The 14,847-nt window shown below is 43.3% G+C and overlaps 1 pseudogene; it reads right to left on the bottom strand.

Annotated features, from left to right (window-relative positions):
* Window positions 1–14,847, bottom strand: part of LOC138167969 (gasdermin-D-like) — a 49,076-nt pseudogene that overhangs the window by 123 nt on the left and 34,106 nt on the right.

Genomic DNA, 14,847 nt, shown 5'->3' with positions numbered 1-14,847 from the left:
TTGTGATTGTGAAAAGACACAGATGTGACCTGATAGCTGTGTACAAGTATTTAAAGAGCTGCAGAGGAGGGAATGGACTTGTTCTGTTCACCTGAGAGGGCAGAATTAGGAGCAGTGGACAGAGGCTGCAAACAGGCAAATGCAGGCTTGATGTTAGGAAAAAAACTTCCTAATAGTAAAACTTTCCAAAAGGGTAATGAGTTGCCTTGAGATGTGGTGGGTTTCCCTGCAATAGGGTCTTCAAGTAGAGGCTGGATGTCCACTTGTCTAGTATGTCACAGTAGGGGTTCCTTTTTAGTTTGGCAGCAGGGGAGGGCCCAACATACTAATGTCATAATCCTGTGATGTGAAATAAAGCTGTCCCCTAATCCATGTGGCCTAGGGCTGACATGGGGTAGAAGATAGAAAATATGTGGGGAAAGAGGGGTCTAGGTCTGCAGTGAGAGGCTGCAGTATCACCAGACACACACAGTGCTCAAAGTGAGTGCACAGCACTGGGGTTCCAGGTAAACTGGGGTTCATCTCCTGTGATTCGCAGTCCACACTCTTCCAGCAGGCCATGTGTGAGCATCGACTCCTCATCCTGGCTCCAGATAAAGGACACAAGCTCTGAAGGGAGAAAGGCCTCTCCTTGGTCTGATTGAAGTTCTCCTTCAGAATTCCCTTCTCTTATGGGAAATGGGATCACACAGAACCCAGGTCTCTGGGGAAGAGCACAGGATATGTATATATAGTTGTTCTGAGAAAGCCCCCTAGGAAACCAGACTTCTGAGAGAACTGCTAGACTGAACCCTTGAGGCAGCTGCATAACAGGCAAGAAACCCTGTGAGGTCAGAAGTCTTCCCACTGAGTTCAGGGCAGCAGGGCAGAGGAAGGTGCAGGTCATTCACAGAACTGAAACTTTTCCTTCTAGATTGCTCCCTCTCCTCATTTCTTATTCATTCTCTAGGCTGCTCATTCCAAGACTTCTGGGAAGTTGGGACTGCTCAGGTTACTTCTAGGAAGGAAGTGGCTTTTCTTACCAGATCTACCTCCTGGGACAGGATCTTTTCCTTTTTCTCTAGCAACTGGATCAGGAGCTGATGTTGGATGTCACTCAGGGCTGGGGACAAATCAATCAATCAATCTTCTTAAATGTCTTAGTAAGGACTTAGCCTTAGACTCTGCTAGGTGCTGGAGATAGAAAGACAAAGAAATGGTCTCTGCTCTCAAGTAGCTTCTGTTGTGACAGTACCTACCTGAGAGCACATACATAGGTAAGTCTACACACAGAGGACACAGAAAGTAAATACAAAGTCATTTGCATGGAGAAAAACAGTTGTGGGGAATCAGGGAAGGCCTCATACAGGAGGTGGCACTGGAATGCAGCTCTGAAGGAAGCTAGAGAGTCCAGGGAGAGAAGTGGAGGAGGTAGGTGCTTTCTAGGCTTTGCAAAGGCATGGAACAGGAGAAGAAAAGCTGTATACAAGAAAAAGCAAGAATGCAGAGTGAGAAAGAGAGCAATAATGTATAATGAGCCTGGAAAAGTCAAGTGAAGGCAGGTGTCAAAGGGCTTTAAAATGCTTAAAGGAAGAGTTTAAAGGGCAATTGGGTAATGTAGTATATAGAACACTAGGCCTGGAGTCAGGAAGAGCTGAGTTCAAATTCAGCTTCAGTCACTTACTAACCATGGGTCCTTGGGTAAGTCACTTGACTTTTTGCCTCAGTTTCCTCAATTGTAAAATGTGGATAGCAATAGCATGCACCTCCCAGGGTTCTTTCCTTCCTCCTTCTTCCCTTCCTCCTTCCCTCTCTCCCTCCCTCTCCCAATGTCCACATAGGAAATCATATATTTTCCTGCAGGTACTCTGCCCAAAGGAATATAAATATTGATTGCTGAAACCTTGAATGATATCTTGGGGTTTTCAGGCTAGATTTCTTTCTTGAGAACCATTTCTTAAATACACTGCAGGGTGGAACTAAGATGGCAGAGTAAAAGCAAGAACTTGTCTGAGCTCCCACTCCAACCACCTGTAAAATATGAATCTAAACAAATTTTAGAACCCACAAAGTGACAGAGAGAAACAGATCTCTAGCTGAAGGCAGCTTGGCAGGCTGACAGGAATAGTCTAGCGCACCATGTTTGGAGCCAAGCGCAGTCCCATGTGAACCCGCGTTGACTCAGACCATCAGGCCAGCAGAACAGACCTCAGGAGAGTGAATCAACAGCAGCTGTGGTGGTTTCCAACTTATCAACCCATAAATGGCAAAGAGAAAGTAAAAGGTCAGTAGGGAACTGTTGAAACTGGGTGAGAGAAGAGTGCAGTCTGGCTCCTGCTCCTGGTGGTGGCAGCACAACAGTGGCAACTGCTGCTGCATGGCTGCCTCTGGAGCTCCTGGACTGCAGATTGTAAGGTGACTAAGTGACCAGTCAGAGTGTAATCACTCTTGCTTTGACCTACTTGGATCTGGGTCGCAGTCTTGGGTGATGATCCTGGAGTGAGGAATGCCAGTGTGCCAGAGCTTGTGGTGGCTGTAGAGAGGGTGCCTTCTCCATAGTTCTGACAACATGTTTGACAACTGTGAATACCCCAGCAATTTGGGACACAACTCTCTCCACACTGGAAGCAGAGTTCTATCATGTCAAAAAGCTCAAAAGTTTAGTAATTGGCTGACAAGATGAACAAACAGAAGAAGTGTAATTGGAACATAGAATCCTTTTTGGGGGACAAAGAGGATCAAAATATAGAACCAGAAGAAGACAACAAAGTCAAAACTCCTGCATCAAAAGCTTCCAAGAAAAATATGAATTGGTTACAGGACATAGAGGAGCTCAAGAAGGATTTTGAAAATCAAGTAAGAGAAGTAGAGGAAAAAATGGCAACAGAAATGAGAATGATACAAAAAAAATCATGAAAAGGAAGTCAATAGCTTGACTCACATGGCAAAAGAGCTCCAAAAAGCCAATGAAGAGAAGAATGCCTCAAAAAACTGAATTGGCCAGATGGAAAAGGAATTTCAAGAACTCACTGAAGAGAATAATTAATTCCTTCAAAACTAAATCTGAGCAAATGGAAGCTAATGACTTTATGAGAAATCAAGATACTATAAAACAAATCCAAACAAATGAAAAAATAGAAGGCATTGTGAAATATCTCATTGGAAAAACCACTGACCTGGAAAATAGATCCAGGAGAGATAATTTAAAAATTATTGGACTACCTAAAAGCCATGATCAAAAAAGGAGCCTGGAGGGACAGCTAGGTGGCACAGTGAATGGAGCACTGGCCTTGGAGTCAGGAGGACCTGAGTTCAAATCCGGCCTCAGACACTTAATGCAAAATCTAGCCATGTGACCTTGGGCAAGTCACTTAACCCCAATTGCCCCTCCAAAAAAAAAAAAAGGAGCCTGGAAATCATCCTTCAAGAAATTCTCAAGGAAAATTGGCCTGATATTCTAGAACCAGAGGGCAAAATAGAAATTGAAAGAATTCACCAGTTGCCTCTTGAAAATAATTCCCAAAAGAAAACTCCTAGGAATATTATAGTCAAATTCCAGAGTTCCCAGGTCAAGGAGAAAACATTACAAGCAGTCAGGAAGAAACAATTTCAGTGCTGTGGAAACACAGTCAGGATAACACAGGATCTAGCAGCTTCTACATTAAGGGATTGAAGAGCTTGGAATATGATATTCTAGAGGTCAAAGGAGCTAGTATTAAAACCAAGAATCACCTTCCCAGCAAAACTGAGTATAATGCTTCAGGGGAAAATATGGTATTCAATGAAATAGAGGACTTTTAAGAATTTTTTTTGGCTTTTTTTTTTTTTTGCAGGGGGGGAAGGTAGGGCAATTGGGGTTAAGTGACTTGCCCAAGGTCACATGGCTAGTTTGTGTGTGTGTGTGTGTGTGTGTGTGTGTGTCTGAGGCTGGATTTGAATTCAGGTCCTCTTGACTCCAGGGCTGGTGCTCTATTCACTGTGCCACCTAGCCGCCCCACTTTCAAGCATTCTTTTTTTTTTTTTTAAGCAATCGGGGTTAAGTAACTTGCTCAAGGTTACATGGCTAGTTATTTCTGGGTGTGGTGTTGAGTATCTGAGCCCAGATTTGATCCCCAGGTCATCCCGACACTAGAGCCGGTGCTCTTACTCACTGAGCCACCTGGCCCCCCCTATCATGAATTTCTGATGTTCACATGATATCACCCTTACAATACCTGTCAAATATCCAATGTCCTCTACTCTGATACTGCCACCACTCTAGACCCTCATCCCCTCACTCTTGGATTCCTGGAAAAGCTGCTGGTGGGTCTCTCTGCCTCAAATCTCTCCCCACTGAATCCATCCTCCTTTCAGCAGTGACCTCCATTCAGCTGTCCCCTCCCTGCTCAATAAACTCCAGTGGCTCCTTATTACCACCAGGATCAAATATAAAATCCTTTCTTTGGCATTCAGAGCCCTTAATAACCAGTCTTCTCCCCTGCCTTTCCAGTCTTCTTACACCTTATTCCCTGCCCCTTAGTACTCTTTGATCAGTGACACTGGTCTCCTTGCTTAACAAACAAGACTCTATCTCTTGGCTCTGCGGGTAAAGGGATTACCTTGCAGCAGTGAGGGCCCATTTAAGATATTTATTGTGTAATCATTTAATCATCTCCAACTCAGGGCGGCTAGGTGGCTCAGTAAATAGAGCATGGACTCTGGAGTCAGGAGTACCTGAGTTAAAATCTGGACTTAGACACTTGACATATTTACTGGCTGTGTGACCTGGGGCAAGTCACTTAACCCCAATTGCCTTGCCTTCACCCCTCAAACAACCCCCCCCCACACACACAAATATCATCTCCAACTTTTCATGACACCATCTGGGGTTTTCTTGGCAAAGAGATTGGAGTGGTTTGCCATTTCTTCTCCAGTGGATTAAGGCAAACAGAGACTAAGTGACTTGCCTAGGATGACCTAGCTAATGAGGGTCTGAGACTGGATTTGAACTCAGACCTTCTTGACTCCAGGTCCAGCACTATTCACTGAGCCACTTAGCTACCTCTCATTTGAAAGTAAATAATATAAATTATAGTGGGTCCTATTAGCCTATGTATGTGACTGCTGTATGAAAGCCTCCAGAATAGCTCAAAGCCCAGGCATTAAAGAGACAGTGGTAGGGGAGAACTCAGAGTATCGATCAATAAGCACACATTTAATCAGTGACTGTTGCAGGAACTCTGCTAGGTGCTAAGGATATGAAGACAAAAACAAAACAACACCTGCCTTAAAGGAACTCACATACTGATTGGGGTTGGTGGAGGAAAGACAATACCCACATCTATAGGTATGTGTAAGCTATATAAGAATTGGTAAGGAATGGGATGGGGATAAATGGTCATGTTTGGGGGGGAAGGTTCTACCAACTGTGAGGATCAAGAATATCTTCATATAGAACATGGTCTTTGAACTTAGTCTTTGCAGGATACTAAGGATTCTAAGAAGTAAAGGTGGGGCGGGGGTGATTCCCAAGCATGGGGAAGAGCCAACATAAAAACAGAGAGATGAGAGATGGAATGATAAGTATGAAGAACAATAAGAAGGCCAGTTTGGCTGGATTGTGGAGTGTGTAAAGGGAAGTAATGTGTAATAAGGGTTGAAAGGTAAGGTGGAGCCAGAATGTGAAGAGCTTTGAATGTCAAACAGAGGACTTTATATTTGACCTTAGAAGTCATAGGAAGCCAGTGGAATTTACTGAGTAGGGACTAACATGGTCAGACCTTCACTTTAGGAAGATCACTTTAGAAGTTGTATGTAGGAAGGAATGGAAAGGTGAGACATAGGAGGCAGAGATAGCAATTAGATGGTTTTCAGGTGGTTCAGGTGAGAGGAGGTGAAGACTTGAACTAAGATAGTGACTCAGCGGTGACAAAGGAGTGGATGTGAGATGTTGTGAGAAGGGGACAGATGCAAGATGTTGTGGAGGTCACACATATGACAGGTTAAATATGAGGGAAAGAAAGGGAAGACTCAGGGGTAACACCAAGGTTACAAACCTAGATAATTGGAAAGGTAGAGTTGTCCTTGAGAAAAACAGGGAAATTAGGAAGGGGAAGTGGGGTTAGGGTGAAATGGAAGCTCAGATTTTGACTTATTGAGTTTGAGATGTCAGTGGGATATCCAGTTCAAGATGTCCAATAGGAAGTTAGTAAAGGGGGGTGGGAGCTCAGGGGAGAGACTAGGACTAGATATACAGATCTGACAGTTATCTTCATGCAGGTGTTAATTGAATCTGAGGACCTATGTAGGGCTAATGAGGAAGAGCTAAGAACTATTGGGGAATACCATTGTCCATCCCCAATCAGGATGTTGTCCTGATATTTCCTGTCCCTGGGGAGTACAGCAAGGAAGGATTTAAGAGGAGAGAGAAACTTTCTTCTTATTGATGATGGACTTTCCTAGGGGAGTCAGTGACATATGAAGGGAAGATGGCTGGCTGGGAATCACAGGAATGGGCTATGCCAATGCAGTGTGGAGATGCTTGGGTTTGGGCAAGTCACTTCCCCTTCTAGGCCTTTGTTTCTCCATCAACAAAAGAGGGAGGTGATTACCTGTCTGCTTTCCACCTCATAGGGATAATGTCAGGATGAAAATACATAGAAGATTTGAGGGTTTTTTTTTTTTTTTAAGAAAAGCTTAATTTAAAATCCTGAGCACCTCTTATGCAGGAACTAAAGGGTATTGTTTCCTGAGTGTTCATGTCCCAGGGTCTACTCCCCCCCCCCCCCCTCCCACTCTCTGTTCCTACAATCCTTCTTACCATTCAGAGTTCCAAGAAGATAGAGGAATGCTCCTAGTAGTTCCTCCACAAGTTGTCCATTCTGGTTTTGCAGGTTACTTAGAATGCTGTCTGTCATTCCTTTCACCTTCTGTGAGAGTTCCCTAGTGTACAAACTCTGTTCTAGCTGTGGAGGAGAGATGAAGAGGAAGCTGAATGATGAGTGATCTCTTCCTGCCCAAACCAGCCCCTTGGGCTTGCCCTGTGCTGAAATCTGGGATCAGTACATATGGGAGAGATTCTGAGCTCCAGGGCAAACCCTGGAGGGGTTTGATTCTACCAACCCACTCAGTAAGTGAAAAGTGGGGGGAGAAGACTCATGGATTCATTTGTAGACAGTGTGAGAATATTTTTCCTTTCTCTTCCCTTTCCTTCTTTGATCCCTTGGGAAAAATAAAAAAAGATTGTCCCCAAGGAAAATCCTTGGTGATAGGTAGAGCTGGTTAATGGGAGCCTGAAGAGAGCAATGATAGGGAAGGGCCTGTAGGGAGACAGTGGTATAAACCAGGGGAGACAAACCCTTGGGGATTTTTTTCCTTCCTTTTATACTAGAGAGCAAAGCAGCCAGAGATTGAAAAATTCTAGAGACTTACCCTGGCTTGGATAGAAAACTTTGAAATTAGTGGACCAGGTTATTAAAAGGGTGACTTGAACAAAGGATTACTGGTGAACTGACTTATACCACAAAGTAGGAGAGTCAGAGACAGACAGAGAAACAGAAACAGAGACAGAGACAGATAGAGATCACCTCTCAAGTAGCAGGACCAAGACAGGATTTGTGGACCTTAGAGGAGGCTAACTATTCTAAACTGTGGCTCTGGGAATGTATACACAACTCTGAAATTGGGGGGAGAAGAATATGGTTTCAGGTCACCTCTTACCCTAACTCAGTGGATTTTGTCATAGAAGACCCAGAATAATCACTCATGTTAATGAGATGTTAAACTAATGGTAAAAGATGTCTCTTTACACTCTGGTCCCTTTAAAGTGCAAACAGATCTCTGATTGAGTCAGGATGGGAACAAACATGTCTTTGAGGCTTTATGCTATGTTTTAGAAGATTTTAGCAGTTTAAGTCAGAGACTTTTGCAAACAGGGAGCTGCCTATGGAGGAGCCCCCTGCAGGTGTGAATGAGGTCCTCCCCTCTTAGTTATATAGCACTGAATAGGAGCTACTAGAACACTTCAAACCAACATGGATATAAAGAGATTGTCACCCAAGGGAGGAAGCAACTTCAAGCATCATGGGCCTTGGCAGCAGTGAAGAGAGTCAGATTATGTTAGAGGGGCAAACCCTAGGAACTCAGCATAACCACCCACCCAACAGAGATGCTACACCCAAGGGGGAAAGGAGGGGTCTATGTGATGATGCTATAGAGTGAAAAAAGTCTTAAAGGCCCTACAGTACCTAGGATTTTGCATATGTTGAATGTGCTTTACTATTACTGTGCTTTAAGTTTGAGCCACTCTTGTCATGGACACTTTGTATATTTGTGGGAGATTGCACCCCAGGTTTAGTTGGGGAATGTTTCATACCTACTGTTCTTGCTCTGCCATTTGAGTGAATACTTCTCTTATAAGATGAGGAAGTATACTGTCTGATTATAACTGGGTAGCATACCAGTGGGGGCTTGTGAGCTCCAGTGTCAATAGTTTAGTCTCACAAGGTTAACCCTAGAACCTGAGGTAGCAGCCACCCTATGGGGATCCAACCAACTCTCAAATAAGTACAAGTTGGTGAAGTAATCCACAAAGGGTATTACACAAGGAATTTTTTTTTTGCCTTTTTTTAGGGCAATTGGGGTTAAGTGGCTTGTCCAAGGTCACACAGCTAGTTTTTGTGTTAAGTGTCTGAGGCCGCATTTGAACTCAGGTCCTCCTGACTCCAGGGCTGGTGCTCTATTCACTGTGCCACCTAGCCACCCCCACAAGGAATTTTTTATCTCTTTTTAATAAAATTTTATTCTACAATAATATGGATTGCCTGGTTTCAGTGAGTTATGTTAGGCTCATTATCTTTGGGGCTTAGTATGCATTTTTTAATGGAAAAAAAATCACAGAAATTTCATGTTGGTTTTTTTTCTAACTACTTTGCAACTGTATGACTTAACAGTTTGAGAAAAGTGGGCATGAAAAGTTCACCTTAAAAAAATTTTTTTTTTAAGGTTTGGCCAAAATGGAAACAACAGAACAACGACCAAAAGCCTTTGGGGACATCCTGTATATATTTTGGTTCCAGCGATTTCACTGATATTAAGAATGGCCAATGAAGAAGCTCCCTCTGCCAGTGCAGATCTATAATCCTTAGCAGCTCACAGGCACAGAGACTTGCTGGGACCCTGTGAAATGATGTGTTTTGTCCAGGATCACACAACCAGTCCATGTCAGAGGCTAGACTCAATCCGATTTTGGGTTTGGAGGTTGGCTCTTTAGCCACTCTATTTCCTTATTATTATCTCCTAAGTTCTGTCTCCTCCCTCCTACATAGAGGGAAAGGATATTTAGTTCTCTCTGTGTCTCACCTAGCCAGAACACTGGGCTGAATCAAAACTGGGGAGGAAAGTTTCTCATTCTAGGTAACTGAGAGTCTCCTTGAGGAGCTGCTTGGGCTGTGGAGCCTGGGTAGGCTGTCAAGGGCTCACTAGGCCTGGGGGGCTAGAAAGACAACCAAACTTGTCACTTACTTTTGGGTTCAGAGCTTTTCTGGTCCTTGTCTGGAAGTAGAAAAACTTCTAGATAAAAGAAAAAAATGATTAAAGATGACAAAATTCAATGCTGTTGCAGCTTTAGGGGAAAAGAGACATTATTAGAGGGGTGATAAATCACTGTAGCCTTCTTAAGAAATCTGCAAAACCAATGATACCTATTGACCTAATGATTTCACTACCAGGATCATTGGTTTTGGAAGAGAAATTTAGATATCTACTAATGCAACACCTGCCTCTCATTTTACTGCTAAGGAAACCGAGGCTGAGGACTTTATCTTAAAGTTGATATCACCTTAGTGCTTTAAGGATCCATGATTTCATTGGGGTAAACAATCCCTCTGCAATCATGGACCACAACCCAGGTGGTCAACCTGGTGATGAGGAGCCTCCACATTTAATCAGATAGGTTCTTAAGTGGCAGACATACTTGGGTGCTGCACTCAAAACTTTTCTAGGTCAGAGTGATCTGTTAGAGCCTTCACTGAGAACCTAGGGATGTCTCAACACATTGACGACACATTAGAGGAAGACTTAGATGGAGGAAGGTTGTAATTAAGATGGGAAAGAAAAGATCAATCTCTACAAAAAGAGTTAGAGATGCTTCATTAAAAAAATGAAAACAATGTACATGTCCAACTACTGGATTAAAGAAAAATGTCGCATCTAGATTTTAAAGGGCATCTAGTCCAAACTGTCCAAGCAGGAATCTATGGCCTCCTTGACCAGTGGTCATTCAGCCTTTGCTTGAATACCTTAAGTGATGGGGAGCTCTCCACTTCATGAGTCAGTCTGAGATAGATTGGAAGAGTTCCTTTCCCTTATAAAATACTTAATATCTACTTCACCTAATTTCTACCCATTGCCTTAAGGGAGACTATGAGGTGGTGGAATAGATTGGAGCTTGTCAATGACATGGAATATTTTTGAGCAATCAAAAAGGATAAATATGAAGAATACAAACAAATATGGAAAGAGGGGAAGGAAGCAAAGGGGGAGGGAATAAGCATTTATTAAGCTCCTACTAGATTCCAGACACTGTGCTAAGCATTTTCCAAATATTATCTCATTAAATTTTCACAAGAACTCTCTAAAGTAGGTTCCCCACTTTACAGCTGAGGAAACTGAGGTCCGTAGTCATTAATTGACTTGTCTAAGGTCACTTGTAGGTGGTTACTTGTAAGATCACACCTTGTCTCTGAGGCTGGATTTAAACTCAGGGTGATGCAGAGCAAAGAGAGCAAAGTCACAGACACAAAATTTGAGAGCTGGAAGGGATCTCAATGACTATTTTGCCTAACCCACATCTGAAAGGGTTAGAGCACACTTAACCCATTAGAATACTCTGTTAATTATTCCCCATTCATCCTTTATGTAGCTTGTTTTGTATATAGTTGCTCACATGGGTATTTTTTGTTTGTTTGTTTGGGGGGGGCAAGGCAATGGGGTTAAGTGACTTGCCCAAGGTCACACAGCTAGTAAGTGTCCAGTGTCTGAGACCAGATTTGAACTCAGGTCCTCCTGATTACAGAGCTGCTGTTCCATCTACTTCACCACCTAGCTGCCCTTGTTTCCTTGTTTTAGTCCCCATTACAGTATAACCTCCTTGAGGGCAGGAACTGTCTTTTGCCTCTTTTTATAACCTTAGCACTTAATACCTGGCACATAGTAGGTGCTTCATAAATGTCTATTGACTGACTGAATATGAGTCTATGAAAACTGACGTCATTAAAAGCTAATGAGTATTAGAACAGGAAAGAGCCTGGGTGGAGGAGTTACAGGAAATCAGTTACTGTGAAGATTTTGTACATGTTTCTACCCTTTATAAAAACATTGGAGCGGCCAGGTGGTGAAGTGAGTAAGAGTGCTGGCCCTGGAGTCGGGAGGACCCGGGATCAGTTCTGGCCTCAGATACTTAACACCCACACAAAATAACTGGCTGTGTAACCTTGGGCAAGTTACTTAACCCCAACTCCTTTAAAAAAAACATAAATGATTTGGATTTCACAGTTTTATTTAGAATTTTCTTCCTCACATGTGTCTCCTGAAGTTATAGTGAGGGCTGTCTCTGGGTAATGGGGATCTTGAAGTGATGCCAGAAGAGATGTTTGGTCATACTGGTTTGACTATTGATTGATTGAACAATCAATAAAAGTTTATTAAGGACCTTCTATGTACCAGACCCTGTGCTAAGCACTAGAGTAAGCTAGAAAGGCTCCAAGTAGAGGCCTAGGGCTGTTGTTTAAGGGCCATCCTGTCTCAGCGGAGAGAGACACCCCCTGGCTGGCCGCATGGGGGATGAATCTTTGACCAGGACAAGTCTTGGAGACCATGTGCTAAGATTCTGTGACCACCATCGGTGGAAGGAATAATCCTATCAAGGAGATGGAAGACCCTGGTATTATAAGTACTATAGTTTCTTTTTTTTGTAATTGGTATGGAGTTTATGATAATCCAGAAAAAGAAGGTTGACTAGAAGGGGAAGAAGGAAAAGGAAAAAGGATACCTATTCTCTGGTGCCCCCAAAGCCTCTCCTGCCCCTTCTCCTGAGTAGTTGGAAAACTCAGTGAGAAGACTTGCCTTCTTTACCCATCCCTCTTCTCCAGCACAGAAGTGAGCCCACCCACCTAAGAGTGTATGTGTGGGGCAGAGAGGAATGGGCTGGTCTCTGTAGATGTTCCCCAGACACCAAGAGATATACCACAGTAATGCCGCCTCCCCTTCTCCACCTTCCTCAGCCCTTGGTAGGAGGAGGGTGGTTTATGGGGTATTTTCCCAACCTCTTCATTCTCTCCCAAGTCCTTCTGATTCATCTTGTCCCAGTGGTCCTGGATAATCAACTTGGAAAATAAGTATATGGACTGCCCTCAGGGACAGTTACTGTCTTTACTATGTTCAAGCCACCCTGACCCTCATCCTGAGGAGAGAAGGAAAGACGGCAGGAATCACAGATCTGGCACTGAAAGGGTCCTCTGAGATCAGCTCATCCAACCCTCTCATTCTCAGGAAATCCCATTTCAAAGAGATGAAGAGACTTGCCCAAGGTCACACTGCTGGAATTTGGACTCAGGTCCTTTGACTTCAAATCCAGTGCTCAGAGATGGGTAGGCTTACAGCAGGGATGCCAACACTAGGAGTGGAGGAGAGGGAGGAGCAGAAGTGGGGATGGAGTCTGGGGAGGAGTCAACCGCCATTTCTCTACAGTGGGGAGGGAATGAGAAGAAATGGTGGGGAGGTACAACCTGGGTTGGGCCTTGTCATATGTAGGTGTGACTGAGGACGACAGTCTACTTTGTGTGTGTGTGTGTGTGTGTGTTTGGGCCTACTCATCAGATAGTCTTGAGAAGTCTCATCAAATTTAAAGGAGCTCAGCGGTGGCTAGGTGGTGCAGTGAATAGAGCACCGACCCTGAAGTCAGGAGGACCTGGGTTTGGATCCGGCCTTAGACACTTAACACAAAAACTAGCGGTGTGACCTTGGGCAAGTCACTTAACCGTAATTGCCCTCCAAAATGCAAAAAAAAAATTTTAAAGGAGCTTCTTGGAGCCCTGAGGAAGGGAATGCAGCAACTTTTCCACTTGTCTTACTGGATTCCAAACCCCAGTTGAAATACTCTTGGATTATGTGTTTTTTGATGAACATTCACACTCCTGAGAATGGCTGAGAGCCCACAGGAAGTTGGTCAGAGCTAGCCAGACAGTAGGAGAGAAAGGATACTCAGACAAGGAGCTGGAGAGGTTTGTGAGTAAATATTGATCTTGTATTGGTTTGTGGGATGCTGTGACTGTCAGCATTATTATGGCTTCTGAATACCTTTGGTACTGTGATGGAATCGGCTTACTGGTTTTGGGATTCGGTTTTCTGGTGTCTAAATAAATGCTTTAGTTCTATCCTCTATCTGGAGAGTTTGGTATATTTTGTGATCAAACGGTCATGCAATACTTAGAGTCATAGTCTTATTGTGATCATGGGTACTGTAAATATTGCATTGGCTCTACAGCTTTCTTCAGTGGGTCCCATGGACTTTCCCCATGTTGTACTGAGGCATCGCTCCCAATGCAGATCTTGCCTCCCTTTGTCCTCAGGCACAATGGTACCCTGGCCAGCCTCTGACTTCTTGAACCAGGTTCAGGGCTACCTGAGGAGTCCCCAGGTTCCCATTTCCCAGGAGTCAGCTATGTTTATAGGCAAGCTTTAGCTAGTCATTATCATTCTTCCAGGTGGCCAGCCCCAGGGTTCCTTACTCAATTCAATAGAGCCCCTGTAGCTGGGGCTTGATTGGGAACTTACTGATAATCCCTTTTAGCAGAGCCTTCTATTCTCACGGGAACACCCACATGATTTTCCTTTTATTTTCTTTTTCAATAGTATTTTATTTTTTCCCAATTACATGTAAAGGAAGTTTCCAACATCACTTTTATAAGATTTTGAGTTTCAAACTTTTTTCTTCCTATTTCTCTCTGGGGCTCAAGATTCCTGGCAGCCTTTGACTAGGCTCCCTCAGAAGACCCCCAGGGATGAATTCACATCTGGCTATCCTCTGCTTCTTGTTGTCTGTGGCCATCTTCAGCAACACATCTCAGCACCTCTTCATCCTCCTGTAGGAATCTGCTTTCCTATGTCCTTCTCCTACAAAAGTGATCTTGGAACAATTTTAAATTACCATCCCTAAGCCTTATACCCCTATCATTCTTACAGAATCAAAACTGGAATCGTGTCCAATTGTCATGTTCAAGAAACTCACATTAGAACCCAGTTTTTTATACTTTAAATTAACCTATTATTAATTCTTCCACCAGGGCATCACTAAGGAATTGGTAACAGGCTCTAATATATACATAAATACATTAAGTAATCAGAAATTTTTTTTGCCTTTTGGAGGGCAATTGGGGTTAAGTAACTTGCCCAAAGTTACATGGATAGTTTTGTGTATGTGGGTGTTAAGTGTCTGAGGCCAGAACGGAACTCGGGTCCTCCTGACTCTGGGGCTGGTGCTTTACTCACTGCACCATCTAGCCGCCCCTAAATAATCAATTTTTAAAACTTCTGGTCATGTTATGCTTTTCTAAAGCATTTACAAAATAGACCACAAACCATTCTTCTTTAAACATTATCTAATTATAACAACACTTAGACAAGTATGATATTCTTAATCTTATAGTCACCTATGTTGACCTGAAAGTTTGGCTAAAGGAAGATATCCATTTATATTATTTATTAAAACAAAGCAGCCTGATCGATTAATTCGGACTTTGGCCCTTATTGGGGTTCAAATATTGTCACCTAAGATGTTCCAAAATCTCTGTCTCTGTCTCTGTCTCTGTCTCTCTCTCCCTCTCCTTCTCC

Source organism: Petaurus breviceps, unplaced genomic scaffold, assembly GCF_028583685.1.
Source record: "Petaurus breviceps papuanus isolate PSGF00001 unplaced genomic scaffold, PetGlider_PUasm1.0 339, whole genome shotgun sequence".
NCBI lineage: Eukaryota > Metazoa > Chordata > Mammalia > Diprotodontia > Petauridae > Petaurus > Petaurus breviceps.
This window is presented reverse-complemented; position numbering and strand designations above follow the sequence as displayed.